Source organism: Leuciscus leuciscus, assembly GCF_965113295.1.
Source record: "Leuciscus leuciscus genome assembly, chromosome: 19".
NCBI classification, from domain to species: Eukaryota; Metazoa; Chordata; class Actinopteri; order Cypriniformes; family Leuciscidae; genus Leuciscus; species Leuciscus leuciscus.
The window spans coordinates 32,225,549-32,245,781 of record NC_138743.1 but is presented as its reverse complement, the minus strand read 5'-3'; the positions used below and the strand labels follow the sequence as shown (position 1 = coordinate 32,245,781).

The 20,233-nt window shown below is 39.2% G+C and overlaps 1 protein-coding gene across 6 annotated transcripts in view; it reads right to left on the bottom strand.

The window, feature by feature from the left end:
- myt1la (myelin transcription factor 1-like, a) overlaps positions 1-20,010 on the bottom strand; it is a 64,493-nt gene extending 44,483 nt beyond the window's left edge. For 5 of the 6 annotated variants that reach the window (XM_082147473.1, XM_082147477.1, XM_082147475.1 and 2 more), the window contains exon 1: positions 19,421-19,653. The gene's annotated coding sequence lies outside the window, so the exon portion shown is untranslated. Of the gene's footprint in view, positions 1-19,420; positions 19,654-19,899 lie in introns of those variants that run through there. The other variant, XM_082147474.1, reaches the window with a different exon arrangement.
- Between the last annotated feature and the right edge of the window lie 223 nt (positions 20,011-20,233).

The window sequence follows — 20,233 nt, the reverse complement described above, 5'->3', positions numbered from 1 at the left end:
AGGACATACAGATGCACATAATATAATATAATATAATATAATATAATATAATATAATATAATATAATATAATATAATATAATATAATATAATATAACAAAAACAACAACTTTTCTTTCAGAAAACCATATGCTTTCAGACAAACACACACACTAACATATTGAGTGCTCTAGTCCTCTATCTGTCAACAAGCTAACACTTCTATCTCATGCTCCTTGCAAATCCTGTTAATGTGTGCTGTTGGTGCATTTGGGGTGTGTGTGTGTGTGTGTGAGAGAGAGACAGAGAGAGAGAGAGAGAGAGAGAGAGAGAGAGAGAGAGAGAGAGAGAGAGAGAGAGAGAGAGAGAGAGAGAGAGAGAGAGAGGGAGAGATAGAGAGAGATAGATAGAGAGAGATAGATAGAGAGAGAGAGAGAGAGAGATAGATAGAGAGAGAGAGATAGATAGAGAGAGAGAGAGAGAGAGAGAGAGAGAGAGAGGGAGAGATAGAGAGAGATAGATAGAGAGAGAGAGAGAGAGAGAGGGGGGAACAGACACAGATTTGCATGTGCATGGAAGTATTTGTCAGCGCCAAGGCCAGTGACACAAAGGGTGCTCTCCAAATGCTGGAGATGTCTATTGAAAACCTTTCAATGACAGATATACAGACTTGAACGAATTTCCTTAGAAAGACGGATCTTTGTACGTAACACCTTCTTCAGGTCTCCTTCGCACGACAAAATATGCGCTCACTCTCACACCGCCCCTCTTTCCACTGATAGAACGCAGAATCACTCATACTGGGGCAATATGGGAAAGCTCTCATCTGAACTTCACTTGGTCAAATCAAAGCATATGAGCTCCAGCTGTCCCCCAGTGGCAGCGAACTGGCCCAGCTTGCTTGTAATTGGGGGAAAACACTGTTTAGTATTCATGCCCAACACCCTTCTGTCTCACATAAAGTGAGACATACAGCTTTAAAATCTAATTCTCTCTCTCTTTTGAGAGGAGAAGTATGGGCTCTTTTAGAAGAGTCTGCAGTCTCAGAGCTCAGCACGACACGTCCTATCCGAAAGCAACGTTTCCCCATGCGAATCCTGCATACCTGTGGGCTGCGTTGCACACATTATAGCCTCAGGTTTATATAAGATTGCCAAGGTTTTGATTTTAAAGGAATGCTTCACCCAAAGATTCTGACATCATTTACTAACCCTCAGGTTGTGAATTTTTTTTTCTTCTGAGGTACATTAACGGAGCTACTTCATTTACTTAGCTATCTGCCCTAGCTTTTCTTAAGTGTTCATGGGATAAGCAGTTATGCCTGGAAAAACATTGTGTTTCTTAATTCTAAGAAGGCAAAGGAACTGACTGCGTTCTCATGGAACTGGCCTAGCCAGGCTACCTTGAAGGAACGAACTCGGAAGAAAACGAGGACACAGAACGCATCTTTGTGAGAATTGAGATGTGCTGTAATCTTGTTGCTCAACTGACAGCACCACCCAACACACAATAAATAAAACAGGGCTGGGTTTCCCCGAAACCCTCTTAACACTACGTCGTTCTTAAGTTACACCTTAAGCTATACCTTATCGTTAATACGTGTTTCCCGAAACGTTCTTAGTTAAGTATACCTTCTGTAAGTCATACGTTCGTAAGGTTGGTCTGGACCACTCTTAGCTTTACCTTATCACTGTTGCAGGTCTATATACGAATATAATTCTGAAGTTTTAATAAACCCAGACAGTGTTCAGTTAGGCTAATTCAAGTGTTTTCATGCAAAGAATAAAATTGTCATTTCACTGATTGTTGTTAGAATTTTAATTATATTATTAATATATGATATTATTCATTTAATAAAAGAGCGCTTTTAAAGGCCAGTGAAAGCATAGGCTACTGTCAGTTAAGTCCTATTCGGACGCTAATATTGTTTCTCATGGGCTCATCCGGTATTTTAAACATTTACAGGGGTAAGTCGGTGATTTTAGTGCCGTCCGAATCCATAATATCAGTGTTTTTTCTCACCCAACCCGCGTAAAAATCCCTGGCCAAGTTAGTACCTACTGTTTTTTGACAAATAGGTCGTGTGGGGATTTAATTGCCGTCTGTATCCACATCTCTGAGTTTACAAGAAGAGATTCAAAATTCACTGTTTAAATGCTTTTTGATCACTGCCGAGCACCGTACGTATGATGTACACTTTTATTACTGAAATGCTGGAAAGTATTTACAAGAACAATATTTCATCGCAGCTCCACCTCAGCGAACAAAAATGCGAAAGAGAAGAAAGCACGTAAAAATTTGAAATGGTTATTATGGCAGCAATATATGATACAATTTTAAAATATGTAGGCTAGGCTATTATAGTTTGGATAATTTTTTTATAATATCCCATGAGTCCTAATAAAGGCAATTTCAACTATTTCTGAAGTGCTTCTTTTATAAAGAACACCGCTTTCTCACATAAACAGCCCCTGCACGAGAGAATAATTGATTCTCGAGCCATCGATATCAACCAATTCAGCAGCATCGCCACGGACAGCACCGGGTAACGTCGCACGTAAAAAGGGATATCTTAAGCAGCTTCCTAAGGTATGGTTCGGGGAACACACCTAGAAATGGTATAACTTCAGTTAAGTTATACCTTACGAGTCTTCATAGCGCGCTAAGAGACAACCTTATCGGGAAACTCAGCCCATAACATCACAGATGTCATAACTTTTTTATATTTAATGTTAAGCTTTGTCAATGTTAAGATTATTTTAAATATGCCAATTCAAATACTGCAGGCTTTCTCCAGGTAATTCAAAATTATGCCAAACAAAACGTCAAATGTTTACGTCTTTCACGTGCCATCACATATTTGCGAGTTTTCAGAAGGAATCTCCTGTGTGAGGCATTGGTGGTTGATGATGACGTATAGTACGAGAACCCAAGGATGCAAGATCACTTAAGAACGCATATTGAGAAACGGCTTCTTTTTTGAGTCAGATCTTTTTCAATGAATTATTTAATGCGTTTCACAAAACCAGTCTAAATGTTCACGAATTAGACTGATTCGGTTTTGTGAGTTCAGCTCATTGACTGGTCACAGCATTAAAAGCTCACTGAAGAGGAAAATTGGCAATAAATTACAACTTAAATAGCCGGGGGGGTGGGGGGCACAATAGCTTTGTTCACACAAATCTATTATATATAGCTTGGAACATAGCAAGCCTAGACGTATGGACCACTTTTTGATATTTTAAGCGTACTTTCGCATCTTTCTGCAGCATCTTATTTCATGGAAAAGAGTAACTAGTATAATTCTTTACAATTTTGTCTTTTATTTTCCACAGAATAAAGAGAGGTATACTGGTTTGTAGTGAAACTTTGGAGGTAATGAAAGATCTAAGGATTTTCAATAGAAACCTTTGTATTTGTTGCTTCAAAAGAGTGACCATACATCTGTTTTATTTAGTTTTTTTTTGTATTTCATGTATGATCAACATAATCATATAATTCCATTTAATCATAGAATAATTTGTTCATTTTGATTATATTATTTATTATTTCTCTTGCAATGTTGTCGTTTAATCTTGATGATTGTGATTGATTAAATGATTGTTTCAAGAGATATTATGTTGTTATTATGCTGAAATATTATATTATTACAGTGAAGCAATAATTAATACAGTTTTGGGTACCAGACAAAAATAGTTTTGTTTACTGGTTTTTGGGTATCAGACAATATTTGCTGTTAACTGCATGGTTTTTGGGTATCAGACAATATTTGCTGTTAACTGCATGGTTTTTGGGTATCAGACAATATTTGCTGTTAACTGCATGGTTTTTGGGTATCAGACAATATTTGCTGTTAACTGCATGGTTTTTGGGTATCAGACAAAATTCCGCTGACAGTATTGGATATTCGGCATTTTAATTGGGGGGAAAACTACTTCTTTAATAAATTATCAGGATATCAAAATAAGTTTTACAGACTACAGTCACTGTGTATCAAGATGGAATTCAAATGATCCAACTAGAGAATTTTCACTATTTTAGCATCAGTTCAAAATCTTCACAAAAAAAACACTCTTGCCCAGGCACTCGCCTGGCAGTGCTGTTGTCACATCCCATTCATCTAAAAACTGCTCCAGATGCACAGCACCACTGTGAGTCTCTCCGCCCCCACGAGAGTGTGTGCATGTGTGTTTGTGTGAGTGTGCATCACGCTCAGTCATCAGGAACAGAGTGACCCAGTCAGAGAGACATGACCCTACAACCCTCAAGGCTCGGCATGCAATCTCTCCAGCTAATTTCCCCTCAACCCTGCCTAACATCACCCCACCGGACAGTCCAAAAAAAACCATGGCACGTATAAATCCAAAATCATATTTACTGTTGATTCAAGACACATGTTTGTCCATGTTACGTTAGTGTGCTGGTGTCAGTGACCCTGAGACTGGTCTGGATTTATGTGGTGTGACCGGTCAGATTTGCTTGGCTGGTGGTTGCTTGGCCCCAATTCAGATGGCATCATGTCTACAAGAGCCCTGAAACAATCACGTCATGAGACATTATTCATTTCATATACTCTCTGGTTAAAAAGATGTCAGCTATGTTCGGTATGGAATACTTGCTTACTGCACACTGAACACGGCACAGTATATAGTCTATACTTTCCATTATTATTATTATTATTATTATTATAAATAGTACGCAAAATGGTAAACGTTATTCTGCTTTACACATTTTAAACAGTAATATGCTCCATTGTTGTCACATGACCTGGTGTCCAGTTATCAGCTCTTAAACAAAAACATTTTGAATTTTGTATGTAAAAATTCTTTACATTTGTCAGCCTGATCAAATAACGAGTAAAGAAAAGATATTAAAAACTGTGACCTACACTAAAGCTCAAAAGTTTGGTCTGAATTTTTTATTTATTTAATGTCTTTAAAAGATGCATTTATTGCAATACAGTAAAAACAGCAATATTGTGAAATATTATTACAATTTAAAATAATTGTAATCTATTTTAATCATTTAAAATGTAATGCATTCCTGTGATGGCATAGCTGAATTTTTAGCAGCATCTTCAATGTCACATGATCCTTCAGTAATCACTCTATTATGCTGATTTGGCACTCAAGAAGCATTTCTTCTTATTATCAATGTTGAAAACAGTTGTACTGCTTAATATTTTTGTGGAAACTGATTTTTTCTCTGGATTTTTCGATGAATAGAATGTGAAATAAACAACAAACATTTGTTTGAAATCTTTTGGAACAATCAAAAAATATTTACTATCACTTTTGATCAATTTACTGCATCCTTGCTGAATAAAACTATTAAATTATTTTAAAAAATAACCTCACACTTTTGAATGGTAGTGTATATTTCTTCCCGTTCCTCTATCACAATGGCATTGCATTGCATGATACTGTATTTCAAACAGTATGTACTGTATACAACCCATTTTGGCAAATCTAGTAGTACTGCAGCAATAGTGAGAGTAGCATGGTAGTACGCTATTCCAAACATAGCCAGTGTCCACTGGGTAATAAAGTCCGGTGGTCAGTGTTGGAAAATGTTTGGCCACCCAATACTTCAAATAGCTTTAAAGAGTCTAGACTTCTGCTCTACCTTATCAGTCGGTGTGACTCACTCGGTGTGAATGCGACGGTAATGCAAATTTGAGTGTGTGTATGTGTGTGCACATGTAATGCAGATGCCTGCAAAGAGTCTAGCCAGAATTCCAATCTCCACACAGTAGAGAGTGTGGGCTGCTCACATTTTCCAGCCCTCATTTAGAATCAGAGCACATGCACAGTAGAGCTCTTCATTCTTAGCAACATGACTAGCCATGAAGCCATAGGTTATAAGCAGAATGCGAGCGAGAAAACGAGATCAGCCTGAAATTACAATTACATCAGAGGCCTGCAGTTGCAGGTATTTTGAAAAGAAAGCTCCCTTTCCTTCAGAACATATGCTGGCACATCTCCCGTTTTGAGATGGCACCAGAGCTCTGAGGATATTTATCGTAAGTTTCCTAATTTAAGTACTAATGGAAATGGTCTCGATTTGCCAGATGCAGTTAATCTACAAATGGCCCTTGCATGGAGGACTCTCAGAACTTGGAGTCTGACTCAAGCAAATACAGTGCATGGCATGGATGCAATCCACGAAGGCACTCTGCGCTAAACAATGAAACAAACCCATCTTCCACCCTGATGCACTCTAACGCATCCTCATCAAAGGTAAGGTTGGAGAACAATGCCTCCCTCTCCATCTCATTTCTCTCTCTCTCTCTCTCGCTCTTTACCTCTCTGACTCCTGACTCTCTCTCTCTCTCTCTCTCTCTCTCTCCTGAGGCCTCATTCTATTCCATCAGGCAGAGAAGAGCTTTAATTGCCCCTGCCATTCTCGAGGCTTGCTTATGGAGAGAGAAACCCGTGCCATCAGGTCTTAATGATGCCTGGCAACCGCGTGGGATCCAACCAACACGTCGTCAATAGCAACGGAGGCACCAGAAGTCCTCTCTCCCAGCGACGGGAAAGGCGAAGGCTTCCTGAGACTTCATGTCCTCAGAGAGAGAGAGGAGCAGTTCAGCGGAAAATAGCTTTTGGCCCCTCATTCGACAACCTAAGTTGGTGCCAGGCCCGGAGGAGACGTGGGCACCCAAACTGCCAGAACCGTCTGACAGGAAGAAATCGCATGTTACCCATCAAATTATACCAGCAATGACTAGCTGAGAGCTAATGGCTGCATTAAAATGTGATCACCTTTTTTCCCCAGTAACTCTTATTCCTGGATTTGAGGAATCCTAATTTCACTTTCACAATTGTCCTATTCAGTAATACACAAAAAAGCCAATTCAGAACAAAATAACAGAAACAATACTGTTGCCTAACCATTAACACAAACATAAAAGCAAACTGTAAAAGTGAGCGATTAACTTGAAGTCCCCCTGTAGTCAATAATTTGACCAATTATAAAATAATCACCAAAATGACATATTTATCACAAAAAAAAAATCCTTGAAAAAAATTATTCATGCCTTAAAATAGCTTGAATGTAACTCTACACCCATTCCTCATTTAATAAACACGGTTCTATGAATATGCAAATTTCCCCGCCTCCACACACTCACACTTGTTGACAATCACACGTTGACGTGATTGGTTACCAGGTAGATTGTGATGTCAGAAACACCAGCGATTTCAAACCGTCTTTGGTTCACTGCAGTTTTAAAGAGAAAAATACTCAACAATGGTATTGACTTGCACATGGTTTGTCTTAAAGCACATTAAAAACACCACATAGACATATAAACAACAAATAAAAGCTTGATTTTCATCACAGGGGGACTTTAAAATGTGTGAGCTATAAGCTCTATTATACATAAACTTTGCAAAAAATATTCATTAGCATTCACAACCGACTTCTTTAAAGCCATGAACTTCTGTTGTCACAACGCAGCAACTCCAGTATCATCTCAAATTCTGAGTTTCACCACTCGTAAAACACAACTTCCATTAATCAAGTGCAGATAACTCATAAATCCGACTCACTTAAATGCCAAGTTGAAAGCAGTTTAGGCAACAGTTGACATCAAGACCGAGATCTATAAAGATAACTACAGTATAACGATCTATATTAGCGTCTACACCAACGCACAAACATTTTCTGTTTATTAAATGCATGCGCAGCAGTTTTGTCGTCTGTTGCTTTAAACGCTCAAGCTCTTTAAAGCAGATTGGATTCTAATTGGCTGTCAATGTTTTTTATCATTCATCAGTGGAAAAAATCAATTTGACAGTGATTCCAATGATATTGTTCCTCTGAGGTGTTATCGTTGTTGTGTGGACTCTGCTATTCTTTTAAAGCTACAATGTGTAATTTTTGTAGTTGATTCTTAGCAAAAAACACTTAGTTCTTTCAAAAATATATGTGCTCATTAATGTATATTTACTTCTTTCAAGTAATAAAGTATTCTCGTAAGTTTATAATCTGCCATTGAAAGTACGGGTGAGGGGTTCGAATGCCGGTCGCCATGTTGCCCCTCCATCTTGAAACTACATTAGCCAAAGAGGGACATACCTGTAAATTCAAGCTTCGCCTTTCGCGCTTTACACTCAGTGACACAGAGACGAATGCGAGGGGGAGATTACTCACGACTGCCGGCAGATTTGAAAGATTGCTGAAGATGGAGGGTCACGCCTATTTTCGAGGACATGTCGAGGAGTCGCCAAGGAAGCGAAAGAGAGAATTAAAACGTCAACGCGACCGGCAAATCAGCAAGACCAAAGTCAATACTGGAGTAACTTTTCCCAGATGGAAAGAGCTCGAGGAGCAAAGAAAAAACGGACGCCGAGGTTGCCTGCTTTCCTCTCGACAGGTAATCCAGCCTATTTGTGTAAATTCGAAGTTTTATAGTTGCTTGTCTAACCATAGCATGGTTGTCCATAACGCCAGAACGACCTCTAGTATAACTTGCGTTACTTTTCCTCGCGTCAATGGTGAAAAAGTATTGTTTACCTTGTAACATAAATCTGTGCTGCGACGGATCACAGGTGATAGTTTTAAAGGTGCAATTGGACGATGTCCAACTGGAAACCATGTTAATCTTGGAATAATACGGCCACCGTAGGAGTTAAAACGCCCTCGAAATTGAAAGGAACAGAAACTAATATTCACTGGGTAGTCATATACAATTTCACCGCTAGATGGGGGAAAATATCACACAGTGTAGCTTTAAGTATAGAATGATTATTTAACCATATCTCTATCGTTATCGTTCTTGGTGTGAACAGGTTATAATTCCAGAATTAGTGGAAGAATTTCTGTCGCCTTTATTTATGTCCTATTTAATGACTATATCACAACAAAAAAAGGCAACTCAGAACAAAACAACAGAAAAATCCAACAAAGTACACCAAGCAATTTTCCAAATTAAAGCACACACACAGAAAAACACACAAAACATCTATTATATACAGCACAAATGCCATCCCATGACACATAATGGAGGTGCAAATGTCATAATGAACTTGTTCTCAATGCGGGGCACCTTGCAGCTTGATCTGGCCACTTTCACACCATACCTGTTAATTACATCTCCTCCTCTACACTACAGTATCCTGCTGGCCTCACCCCTGCAGCTGCAGAGGAGATGTGCTCTTGTGTGCATTTGGGATAGCACAAAGCTCGGCCAGTTCTTACACATAGACGTGTATTTCACACACTAACACGCGTAGTCGTGCAAGAGAGCCTGGAATCTCATATCTGTAAACAATTCCAAAGAGCGTCAAAGAGGTTGTTTTGATTTCTGAAGGTAAAAGTGCCATTCGATAGTTAAAGCAATTCAAGGCAAACGCTTCTAGAACCTATTGAGCTGCTTACGAAGGCTGCATTTTAAGATGTCCTAGGATATGTTCCAAAAAAGTAGACATTTTACAGAAGCAATCCAAAAATGCATTGCGACAAGCTCATGCAGCGTTCAAGTCAAGTGGGAAATGAGTTACTTTCTAAAAGCAAAGACTTCTGAATCTCGTGACATATTAAATACTGAGTGTGTATAAGCACCATTTGTCGTTTGCTTCATGGGATCTGATAGAGTGTTTGTACCCGAAAACTGTGATGTTTGACGTCAGACAAGCTGATTGGGGCCGTGTCAATTACGGCATAAGAAAATTTAATCACGATAAGATGAAATTGTGAACGTTCACTGTACAATTTGGTTTGTAGGCATTTTATGTACTGTTGATGAAGAAGAATAGCAAATACATTTTTTCATATGGTTTATGAGGAGACTTGACCGACCAAACTAAATTTAGTAAAACTAAACTCCATTTACTTCAACAAAAATCACCTGAACGCACACCATGTCATAAGTGCGATTTCCGAAGTGAGCATAGGAATTTCCCACGAGGACCTTCAAAGGAAGTTAAAATATCTCTGAGATATTACAGCATGCATGGGCTATAAGCTCTGTCGTACATAAACTATGCAAAATCGTTCATTACCATTCACAACTGACTTGTTCGAAGCCATGAAGCCAATTTCATATTGACACGCAACTCTGCAACAATTTCCCAATACGACTTCCCTTGATAACTCAAATGTAGGAAACTCCTAAATACTGTACTTCCAACTCTAGAAATGTATTAGAAATATAATTAATTCAATACATGATAACATGACATAATGAAAGAGTCACTTTTGCCTCAAATTCATGTGTGCTGTGTATATTTATTATTAGTACGAGTATTGTGCTGTTCTTTTGGTGTCACATGAATAGAAATCAATTGTGAGTTGAGTCTCTTGTGCGCTTTGCGTGTAGAGCGTCATCTACGTGGTGCATACCGTTTCTTCCTACATAGCATGTCAAATCATTCACTTACAGTTAGGACGCCTATCCAGGCAGTAGGCAGCGAGTCAGCTTGCTAGGTTTTGGAACAGAGCTTGAGCTTTTTATCTGCTTAAAACCAACCGAACCACACGAGAGCCTGACATCTATAACCAAACCCATACGGCTGTCCAAAGCGCTCTTTGTCAACTAATGAGTCATTGCAGGCTCGGTTCAGCGCACATCTGTCCAAAAGCGTATGAGTGCTAATTCTCCCCATCTTTATGAGCTCGGTGCAGCGCTGGAATGTGATTAGTTATATGTTGCATTGGGCTCTGTCTCCAGCTTTGTCACCAGCGAATTCTAATCAGTGAGGCAAATCAGTGCGGATTGAGCAGAGATGGAGAGGAAATATGATTTTAATCAGCATGCAGCGCTCGTGCTCATGTCTGTCTCATTCACAACGCATTCAGAGACGGAGAAACCATGGAGCAATCAGCCAGACCTCCGCTGCGTCCTATCGAGAAGGACGTGCTTTAATTACCACCAGCCAAGACTCCCTCTCTCTCTCTCTCTTTCATTCTCACTCTCTGTTTCTCCCGCTCTCTCTCTCGCTTCTCTAAAATGAATAATTGCAATAATGAGCCATTTTCATCTGGCTCTCCTTCACCAAAGGATGACAAAAATTACTCATCTTGTTAAAAACCCATATCTACCACAATGTGTATGTGGGATAAGGGAATCTGATGTTGTTCAGTGTGCTTAGAGCTGTACTCAGGCTGTGTACTGTGGGCACATTTGGTCTTAATGAATAATTAGCAGTGTGTTTTAGCTGAGTCACTGTGCTGGAGGGCCTGCACTGGACTCTAATGGAGGTGTTGCCTCACGTCTTCCATCACAGGACTGTCCCCAGTGAACCAATTGCATAGCAGCCTGTGTGAGGCACGGCGGAGTGTGTGCGTGAGCGCGCGTGTTAAAAATAACAGCTCTCCCACTTCATGACTCATTCTATGAGCTCTCTGTCCGACACTCCCAAACAGTGTCTGGAAAGAAACCCTAGAGCCAACTCCTTAATTTACTGACTGGTCATTCCTTACCATCTATGTGTGTGTGTGTGTGCTGCTATACATTTTATATAAATATCCCCATAGCTAGTTGGTACAGGCAAGATGTGATGCTCTACTGAAGCATCGTGCCAGCCCTGTTATACAGTATGATGTTGTTATGTAACTTTTCACAGGGCTGGTCGACAATGACAACCGAAGGTGAGAACGACAGATGGAACACAGATGCCACCAGTGCGTACATGATTTAGTCAGACTAGAGACCGGACTTACTGTGACAGACTAGAAAAACAGCTAAAATCCATAATTGTAGGTTGCCGACATTTTTTTTTTTTTAGGGTGGGGACTTGGTTCTATCCATTGATTGTTGATTGCATGAGGAAGATGTGAATGCAAGCTTGCAATCAATTGTAAGAAAGGGCAGAGTGTAGACTAAATGTTTGGGGAAGTCTGCCGAGTTATGACGTTTTGGCTAAAAATTACAAAGATGCATGGATGAATTTACGATAAGATCAATAGCATGCATTTAAAAAAAAAAATATAGAAGATAGATATTTTCATTTCCTGTCAACTTTAATTACCACACTGGCAAATTGTTTTAAGCATAAATTTGACAAAACAAGTGAGAAGAAAAAACGGATTTTCAAATAGAGAAAGAAAAATAAACTCAACATCTTAATATCCTATGCAATTTTGTTTCTAAAGTAATTTGATCTTGTTTAAAGGATGTTTTTCTTGGAAAACAAGACAAAAATACTGATTGATTGATTAATCACAATGATTTTTTGCAATGCACAATAGGAAGCGTGACTGATTATATAAACATTAAAAAGCAATTAAGACAGCACTTCCACACACACACACACACACACACACACACACACACAAAACATCCTCCTGTCATCTTCTAAGAATTCGAGAGCCATTTCTTCTTCCTATGCCAAGGCAGCAGAACCTGTTCACCTCTTTCGAATGCTTTGTATTCTGTTAACACACTCCTGCAACAACAACCCCAGCAACCCGTGTCCATGTCTGCAGACACAAAATACTCATGCCCATTTGAGCTCTCTAATGTACTCCATCCTACTTTCTTTTTAGAACAACACAAAGTAAAGAGTGAGCAGAAACCAGATGATCTCTTAAGAGCTGAACTCGTGTAATCACCCCAGATTAGTTATTAAGGAAAATGCCCCCGCTGTACAAACACACATACAAAAGGAATCCTTTTCACATTCAAAAAGAAAGATGATGAGGCCCCTCCATTTACTGCCCCCCTCCCTTCCACGGGTCTGCAAATGCAACAGGAAATAGGCCTCCATATGTGGCCCCAGCTCATGTTGTGAGATGCTCTCACCGATTGGAGTGAATCATCGCCATTATCGGATAGCCGTGTGTATGCGTTGCGCTTTCAACACAGACTCGATAGCTTTCCTGAGTCACTGTGCATATATGGGAAAATCAGGTCAGTACTGATTTGGAGAGTGTATGCAGTCTATGGGGAGCGGGGAGCGGGGGTCTATGGGAGTCTATGGGGAGTTTATATACCAATGCTCGTTTTCAAAGGCTGCCATCAACTTTACAATGTCCCGATGATCAGATTCCCGATGATCAGACTCGTGGATATGGCTGGAGAACGATTGACTCTGTATTTGTGAGAGCAAAGGTAAATCCCAGTTTGTCTACTTGTGCTCTAATTCAGGGGTTTTCAAAGTCTGGGGCACGTCAGGGGAGGCACAGCATGAATGAGTAGGGCTCTACATCCTGGCGACAGGTGATATGCAGCCATATCACCCTGTAGCCCAAGACTGGTTGCCCACTGAAGCTAAGCAGGGCTGAGCCTGGTTAGTACCTGGATGGGAGACCTCCTGGGAAAAAACAGGTTGCTGCTGGAAGAGGTGTTAGTGAGGCCAGCAGGGGGCGCTCACCCTGTGGTCTGTGTGGGTCCTAACACCCCAGTGTAGTGACGGGGACACTATACTGCCAAAAGAGCACCGTCCTTCGGATGAGACGTTAAACCGAGGTCCTGACTCTCTGTGGTCATTAAAAATCCCAGGATGTCCTTCGAAAAAGAGTAGGGGTGTAACCCTGACATCCTGGCCAAATTTGCCCCTTGGCCTCTGTCCATCATGGCCTCCTAATCATCCCCATATACTGATTGGCTTCATCACTGTCTCCTCTCCACCAGTAAGCTGGTGTGTGGTGGGCGTTCTGGCGCAATATGGCTGCCGTCGCATCATCCAAGTGGATGCTGCACATTGGTGGTGGTTGAGGAGATTCCTCCTTCTATGTAAAGCGCTTTGAGGTCTCTATACTCTATACTTACTATATAAATGTAACTAATTATTATAAATGTCAATTGATGGCTGTATGTAAATGTGTCCACACAGCCCAAGACTGCTTAAAGTTACTGACAAACTAGATTCATAAAGAAAGAAAATAAAAAGCAGAAAGTGCTTGATAAGTTATTAAAAGCGCAATAAACTGCGCAAGAGAACTGAATTCGGTGCTTACACCTGAAGCGAGCACAAAGAAAGCTGCCTCTCAGTATCATGTACTTTGTGTCCAAAGGGAGGCCCACTGTCTTTGACTTTGAAAACACTGAAAATTACAAGATTTTACATTTCAAATGCCCAAATTATGCACTTATTTAACTGACAAATAAAGTTTGTCTAAAAAAAAAGGAACTTTGGACACTTGCACAACTTTACTTCCGAAGTGAAAAGAGAGACGCTATCTTGCTCTGATGCCAGATGTCATTTGGGACACAACTCAGATCTTTATCTTCTTCGGTCACACTTTACTTCGATAGTCCACTTTAGACATTTTACTAACTACTGTATAAGTAACTTTGCAACAAAATTACTTAATTCATTTTAATGTAATTAAAACATTAACTAACATGTCAACTAACTCTCATTAATTTGCAACTACATGTCAGCTGACTCTCATTAGTATATTAGTAGACTGTTAGATTGGGGTTAGGTAGTTGAATAAGTTGACATGTACTTACAAAGTTTCTTACAGTCAGGAGAATGTCTGTTTGGGGAACATCAAAATAAAGTGTACTTTATGCATATGTGAGTGCATTAGCAGGTAGTTGCTGAATCGCAGGTGCTTCATATATGAGATGAGGACATGCAGCCAGTGATGAGGCAGAAACCAGCACACCAAGATCTAGTAGGCTTTGACAATTTAATTTCACTTAACATTTTATTTATTCGTTATATTGAAGAGAATGTTTTAAAGGATATGTTCTTTTTGAGCACTCTTGAGTATAGATGTTGCAATATAGTGGTGTTCAGTTTTATTTCGATTTTAGAAAATAAACATGATTGCTCTCCTCACAAATCAACTGTTTCTTGTTTTTCACTGGCATGTCTCTATAGGTGTTGAGGACAAGCGCATCTTTCAACCTACGTTTAGTACAAGTAAAATACTTAAGCACTGTTAAAATCAGATACTCTAAGACTTTTACTAAAGTTGTATCGGAATTGGTGACTTGTAACTTGTATTTTCGCTGTAAGGTATCCGTACTTTCACTCTCAGGTACTCTTTACACTTCTGCTCTAAAGACTGCCAGTTGAAATACAGCTGCAAAGTTACTTATAGTAAGTAGTGGACTAAACCTTCAAAATTGGACTATCAAAATAAAGTGTTACCCTTCCCATGTCATTCAACTTGTTGCCATTTAACTACTGTAATTTGGCTGCTTCCAGCATGTTACTGAAGAATTTAGGTAAAATACCATTAGATGGACGCAGGGTCTTTTTCACCTTAAAAAAGGTTTATAAGCCTATAAGCCTTTACAATCCTTGATACTGATTAGATATTTCCTAATATTCCCCATTGTCCATGTTTCCCTTTGAACAGAACAATTAGGCATTAAAGAAATTAAATTTTGAAGCTATATTGTTATTTAAAACTGGCATGGTCCTAATTTAGCCTGAAACACTGTTGGGCTGCAGATGTTTACAACGGGTAAGAGGTAAAGACTGGGTTTGTTTACACTGCATGCCTGCTGATCCTGAATGTTTTATTCACCCTCACACAAATCTCTCAGTCCGTCTTTCGTTGTCTCTTTCTTTCTTTCTTTCTTTCTTTCTTTCTTTCTTTCTTTCTTTCTTTCTTTCTTTCTTTCTTTCTTTCTTTCTTTCTTTCTTTCTTTCTTTCCCCTCCCTCTCTCCCTCCCTCTACTCAACTAGGTCACAGAAGCATCTAATATAGATCAGGGCTTCCCATGAAAAAGGCAATAGAATAATCTTAAAGAGTGTTATAGCCTTCATATACAATAACATGTTTGTATGTGATCAAATCTTAGATTCGTGGCTTTCCGGAGAACCAAATAACCTCTACAGTCTACACCATGACCCATATATAAATAAAAAGCCACCTTTATTCACAATGCAACTGTTGATTCAGAGCTACATTGGTCTTTTTTCGTTACCGAATTCTACTTTGCATTGTTCACAGAGATAATTTACTAGTGAGGAAGTAAAAAAAATGTAAGATTGGATTTTTCTTCTCCTCAGAATAAAAGATGTTTTTCAATTCATTTTCAAGCATTCAATATAGTGATACTTTGCCATTCACTACTGCAGTCTGTCAAGGATATTTGGTGATGCTAAATCATTCAGAGTGAAAGCAAATTTAAGAGAATCTAATATTTACTTTGAATAAATATGTAAAGGATTTTTTTTTTCTAAAATATTGTATTTTTATATTTGATTTTATTTCTTTATTAAAAAAAATATTATGATTGTAACTATATTTATTTAAATTCTTTCACATTTATTTTTGTTGTAAAATATCCTTAAGAATTATGTCTGATGTACGAACATCATCATCACAAGCTACTGCAGAGTGAATACCTTAGTCATGTAACTCGCTAGCACCAAATTCATTGATTCAGCCAAAAATTCCCATATAAATATTCATAAACTGTAAAAAAAAAGAAGAAAAAAAGCAATTGAGATATTGTGGTTCTTCAGTCTTAATGAGCATGGTGTGAGCACTGAATGGCCCGCTGGGTGTGTATGTGTGTGTCCATGCTCATCAGCCAATAAAAGCCTGTCTGTCAGCCTGACAACATTCCTGTAGCACCACATGATTCAGCAAAACTCCATCACTAATACCACCAGAGCTACTTAAACTTCCTGTAAACTTTTTGGTACCGCACATACACAGTAGATTGAGTGACAGCTTTCAACTTCAACACTAAACCATGAATATATTATTAAATGGCTTGCTTAGCACCATGCTAAAACCAAGAAGCCCAGAGTCTCACTCCAGCTTGAAGTAACATCTGCTGGGAACAGGGGGAATTGGACGGGAGTTTGGCAGAGTTTGATAGGTAAGCTGGAATAAGACAATCTCACTCACTTTGACAGCATGACTAGCACTGTCATAATGCTAGCATTATGTTATCGCCCTATAAGACTGCAGCATAACAATGAGCCAATATAGGCAATTATGCTAAATAATCTGAAAACCGAGACATATTTTTGCATTTGACCTCAGTTTCATTCTGAACTTCAGCTTAATGTTCTCATATCTGTTTACATTTCAACATCCAAAAAATGTCATGTTTTTTGCTGATTTTATAAAAAGCTGTTTTTTGTACATATAAATGCACTCAAATGCATTGCTAGCATTGCGATGGCATTATTATGATGACTAGAGTGATTCCCGAATAGACATCTGTGACATTCCAATGAATGTAACAAAAAAGAGTGCATGCGCTACTGTATCACAATAAATTAAAAAATCGGAATAATCTGAAAACTAGTCAACCATTTCTCAAAACACAAACTCAGAAAAAAGGCTATACAGACAAATGAGCAAAACATACAGGCATAACTAAATGAGGTCAGGATAATGTGCATGTATATATAATATACACATAAATGAAATCCATCCAATTTTGTTCTTTCCCAAGCTGCCTTCACCAACGATGCTATTTTTGTCTGAGCCAATGCCACACATCAGACAGAGTGGTTAGTGTGTGTGTGTGTGTGTGTGTGGGGGGTGGTTAAGGGGTGGTGGGGGTTGGTTGGCGACTCATTAAACCTGTAAGATTGTGAAATGGGCAAGGTTTCCCTCTGTTTCCCCTCTCCCTCTGTTTCTTCTCACTGCCTTTCTCTTCCTCAGAGTATAAATGTCTCACTGAGGAAAGGAAACCCTCTGGGGTCATGGAGATTCTAACCAGACAAATCACATCTTCTCCTGAGGACTCTTTCTCCACCTCAAACCCAAGCTTACCCTCACAGCCTGCTCAGGTTCTGATCCTAAATGCGGCACTTTTCTGACAGGAAACATACAAGTAAGGCCATTTTAAATGGTAATTTCTCTACTGAAGCGTTGCAATAATCTAATGTAATCTCTTGTAGTTAGCCAGTTAGCTCCCCAAACCAAACCAAGGAGCTGAAGGAAAAACAAGAATACAAAGAAGTGGAAAAAAGAAGCAGAAACGCAGTATATTAGTCATTTTGCAAGACACTGTCACCGTCATATCTGCGTTTCTAAGAATGTTGCTATGGTAAGATTAACTTAACTAACAAGCGTCGTTAGGTACCTATAAGAGTAATGAGATCATATGCTGGAATCATGTGAGATCACATACAGTATTCATAAGTGTGACAGCTCTCTCTTGAACTCCTGCTGAGATGTCTCACTGCTGATCCAGGTCCAGAACCTCCCACCTGAACTTCTCCTCAGCTATTATTTGACTAGATTTGACTGTTCTCAGATCAGCTGAAAAGGGCAACCGTCAAAACACCCCCAGTCAACAATATCACCCATCATTGCATAAACATGTGCTCAGATGGTTGTATGAATAATGCACAAAATCTTTCTCTAGAATTATACTCCATCACTGATGCAGATAGGCACTGGCTTCAATCATTTGCACACCCGATAATATATGCAAACATTGCATTAATATCATTAAGAAATCTTACAACCAACTAACAAGAAGAATGATTCTTATTAATATAAATTATGCTTTAATGATTATTATTATTATTATTTTTGTTAGTTGATTTTAAGATTTAATTCCATAACATTTTAACTAAATAACTTTATTTTATAAACATTACTTTAATGTAATTATCATATTTAAATAATAATAAAAATAATAAAAGTTAATCATTATAAATTACCATAACACTTTTAAATAATTATAGTATTCATAATAATGACTGCAATATAGTTAATTATAAATTATTATAATTTGTCAACAGCTGTGACATCAACAATAGTAATAATAATAAAGTTTATCATTATAAATGATTATAATTATTTATAATATAATTATTATTATTATTAGATAATAAAGGAAATGTCCATGATGGAGGTCCAGTGCATACTGAATCACATCGGCCTGTGTCGTGCCACTGGTTGACATTATATAACACCTCTGTGCAAATATATCCACACCTATGGCTGCATTATCAGTGGCTGTTTAATGAGCCCCAGTTGTACAAGCAACTCTTCTCGGCTCTTTGTTCCACAGGTAAATCAACAACAGCCCCACATCCAGCAAAGCCCTGCCGCAACTCACATTCAACTTCAAATCACTCAACTTTCAGAGTCACAGTCATTCTCCTGAGGTGAAGATGTTTAAGACATTGCCCCCGAAACATGCACAATTAGCCCAAAAAGATGAGTGTTCAAAATCACGATTTGCTTAAAAGTATTACATAAGATTCAACTGTCAAGACTAAGGTAAAAAAAATCAATTTTATGGTCGCTAATTATTGAGTGTCATGCGTATATGTAGTTGGGAACAACCATTAGTCGGTCAGATAGCCATAGCATTGCAGTTTGAAAGGCAAAGAGGTACTTTGTCAGACAGCTACTCTGCAGCTCTGTGTGTTGGAATGCAAAAGTGATGTCTTCATGAACGCATTAGAACGTCTTCCTCTCTTAAAAACACACGCACACAGACAAACATGCACGCTCCTTGTTCATAACCGAACATAGATTATGAGGCCACGACATGCCAGCATGGCTAAACAAGTAGAACAAGAAGTAAACAAAGTGAAACCTACTGAAATGGCGACACTGTCTTTCTCTCTCCCTCCCTCTGTCTCCTCACAAACCGTAGGTCTGAAAGTCTGCACCCGTCTTTCTCTGTTTCTCTTTAAAATGCTTTTCCTGTCCCTCAAAGCACACTCTTTTCACTTCTCTCGTCTGTTCTCCTGAGCTTTCTTTGTCTGAGCTCGGTATTCCGCCAGCACTTAGAGAGATGGAGGGAGAGAGAGTGGAGGAGCAGGGAACTGCAGCCGCTCTGGAGAGGCAGTAGAAAGAGCGGGAGAGAGAGAGAGAGAGAGAGAGAGAGAGAGGAAGGGAGGGAGGGAGAGACACAGACAGACAGGGAGGAGGGGAGTGAGAGAGTTGGAGCGTAGGGAGGGAGCTGTGAGCAGAATGTGTGAGGTGGTAGAGAGAGAAGCGTGTGAGCCAGTCTCCAGAAGCGACGCGACACTGCAGCAGCAGCGAGTGTGGAGCATGCAGAGCCAGACTTACCCACCTCATCTGACCGACAGACAGACAGCACACAGACCCTCGGCTTTGGAGACGCAAAGGCTGCCAGGCTAAAAAAACCAAAAAGAAATAGGAATTGTATTGCAAAATAAACAAACCCAGTCTGCCCGAAGCCAGAGAACAAAGGGCAGGCTGGAAATGTATAACCTTAATCAGTCTCTCCCATATTAATTCAGCTGTAGACAGTCTGTTTCTAGTCACTCTCTGCTCTGCTCTCCCCACAGACTACAGAGTCTACAAAGCCATATGAGTGCGCTAGCGTGTGCAGTTGTGTGGGAGTCTGTATTTGATATAGAATATGAATTATGTGCCAGTAAAAT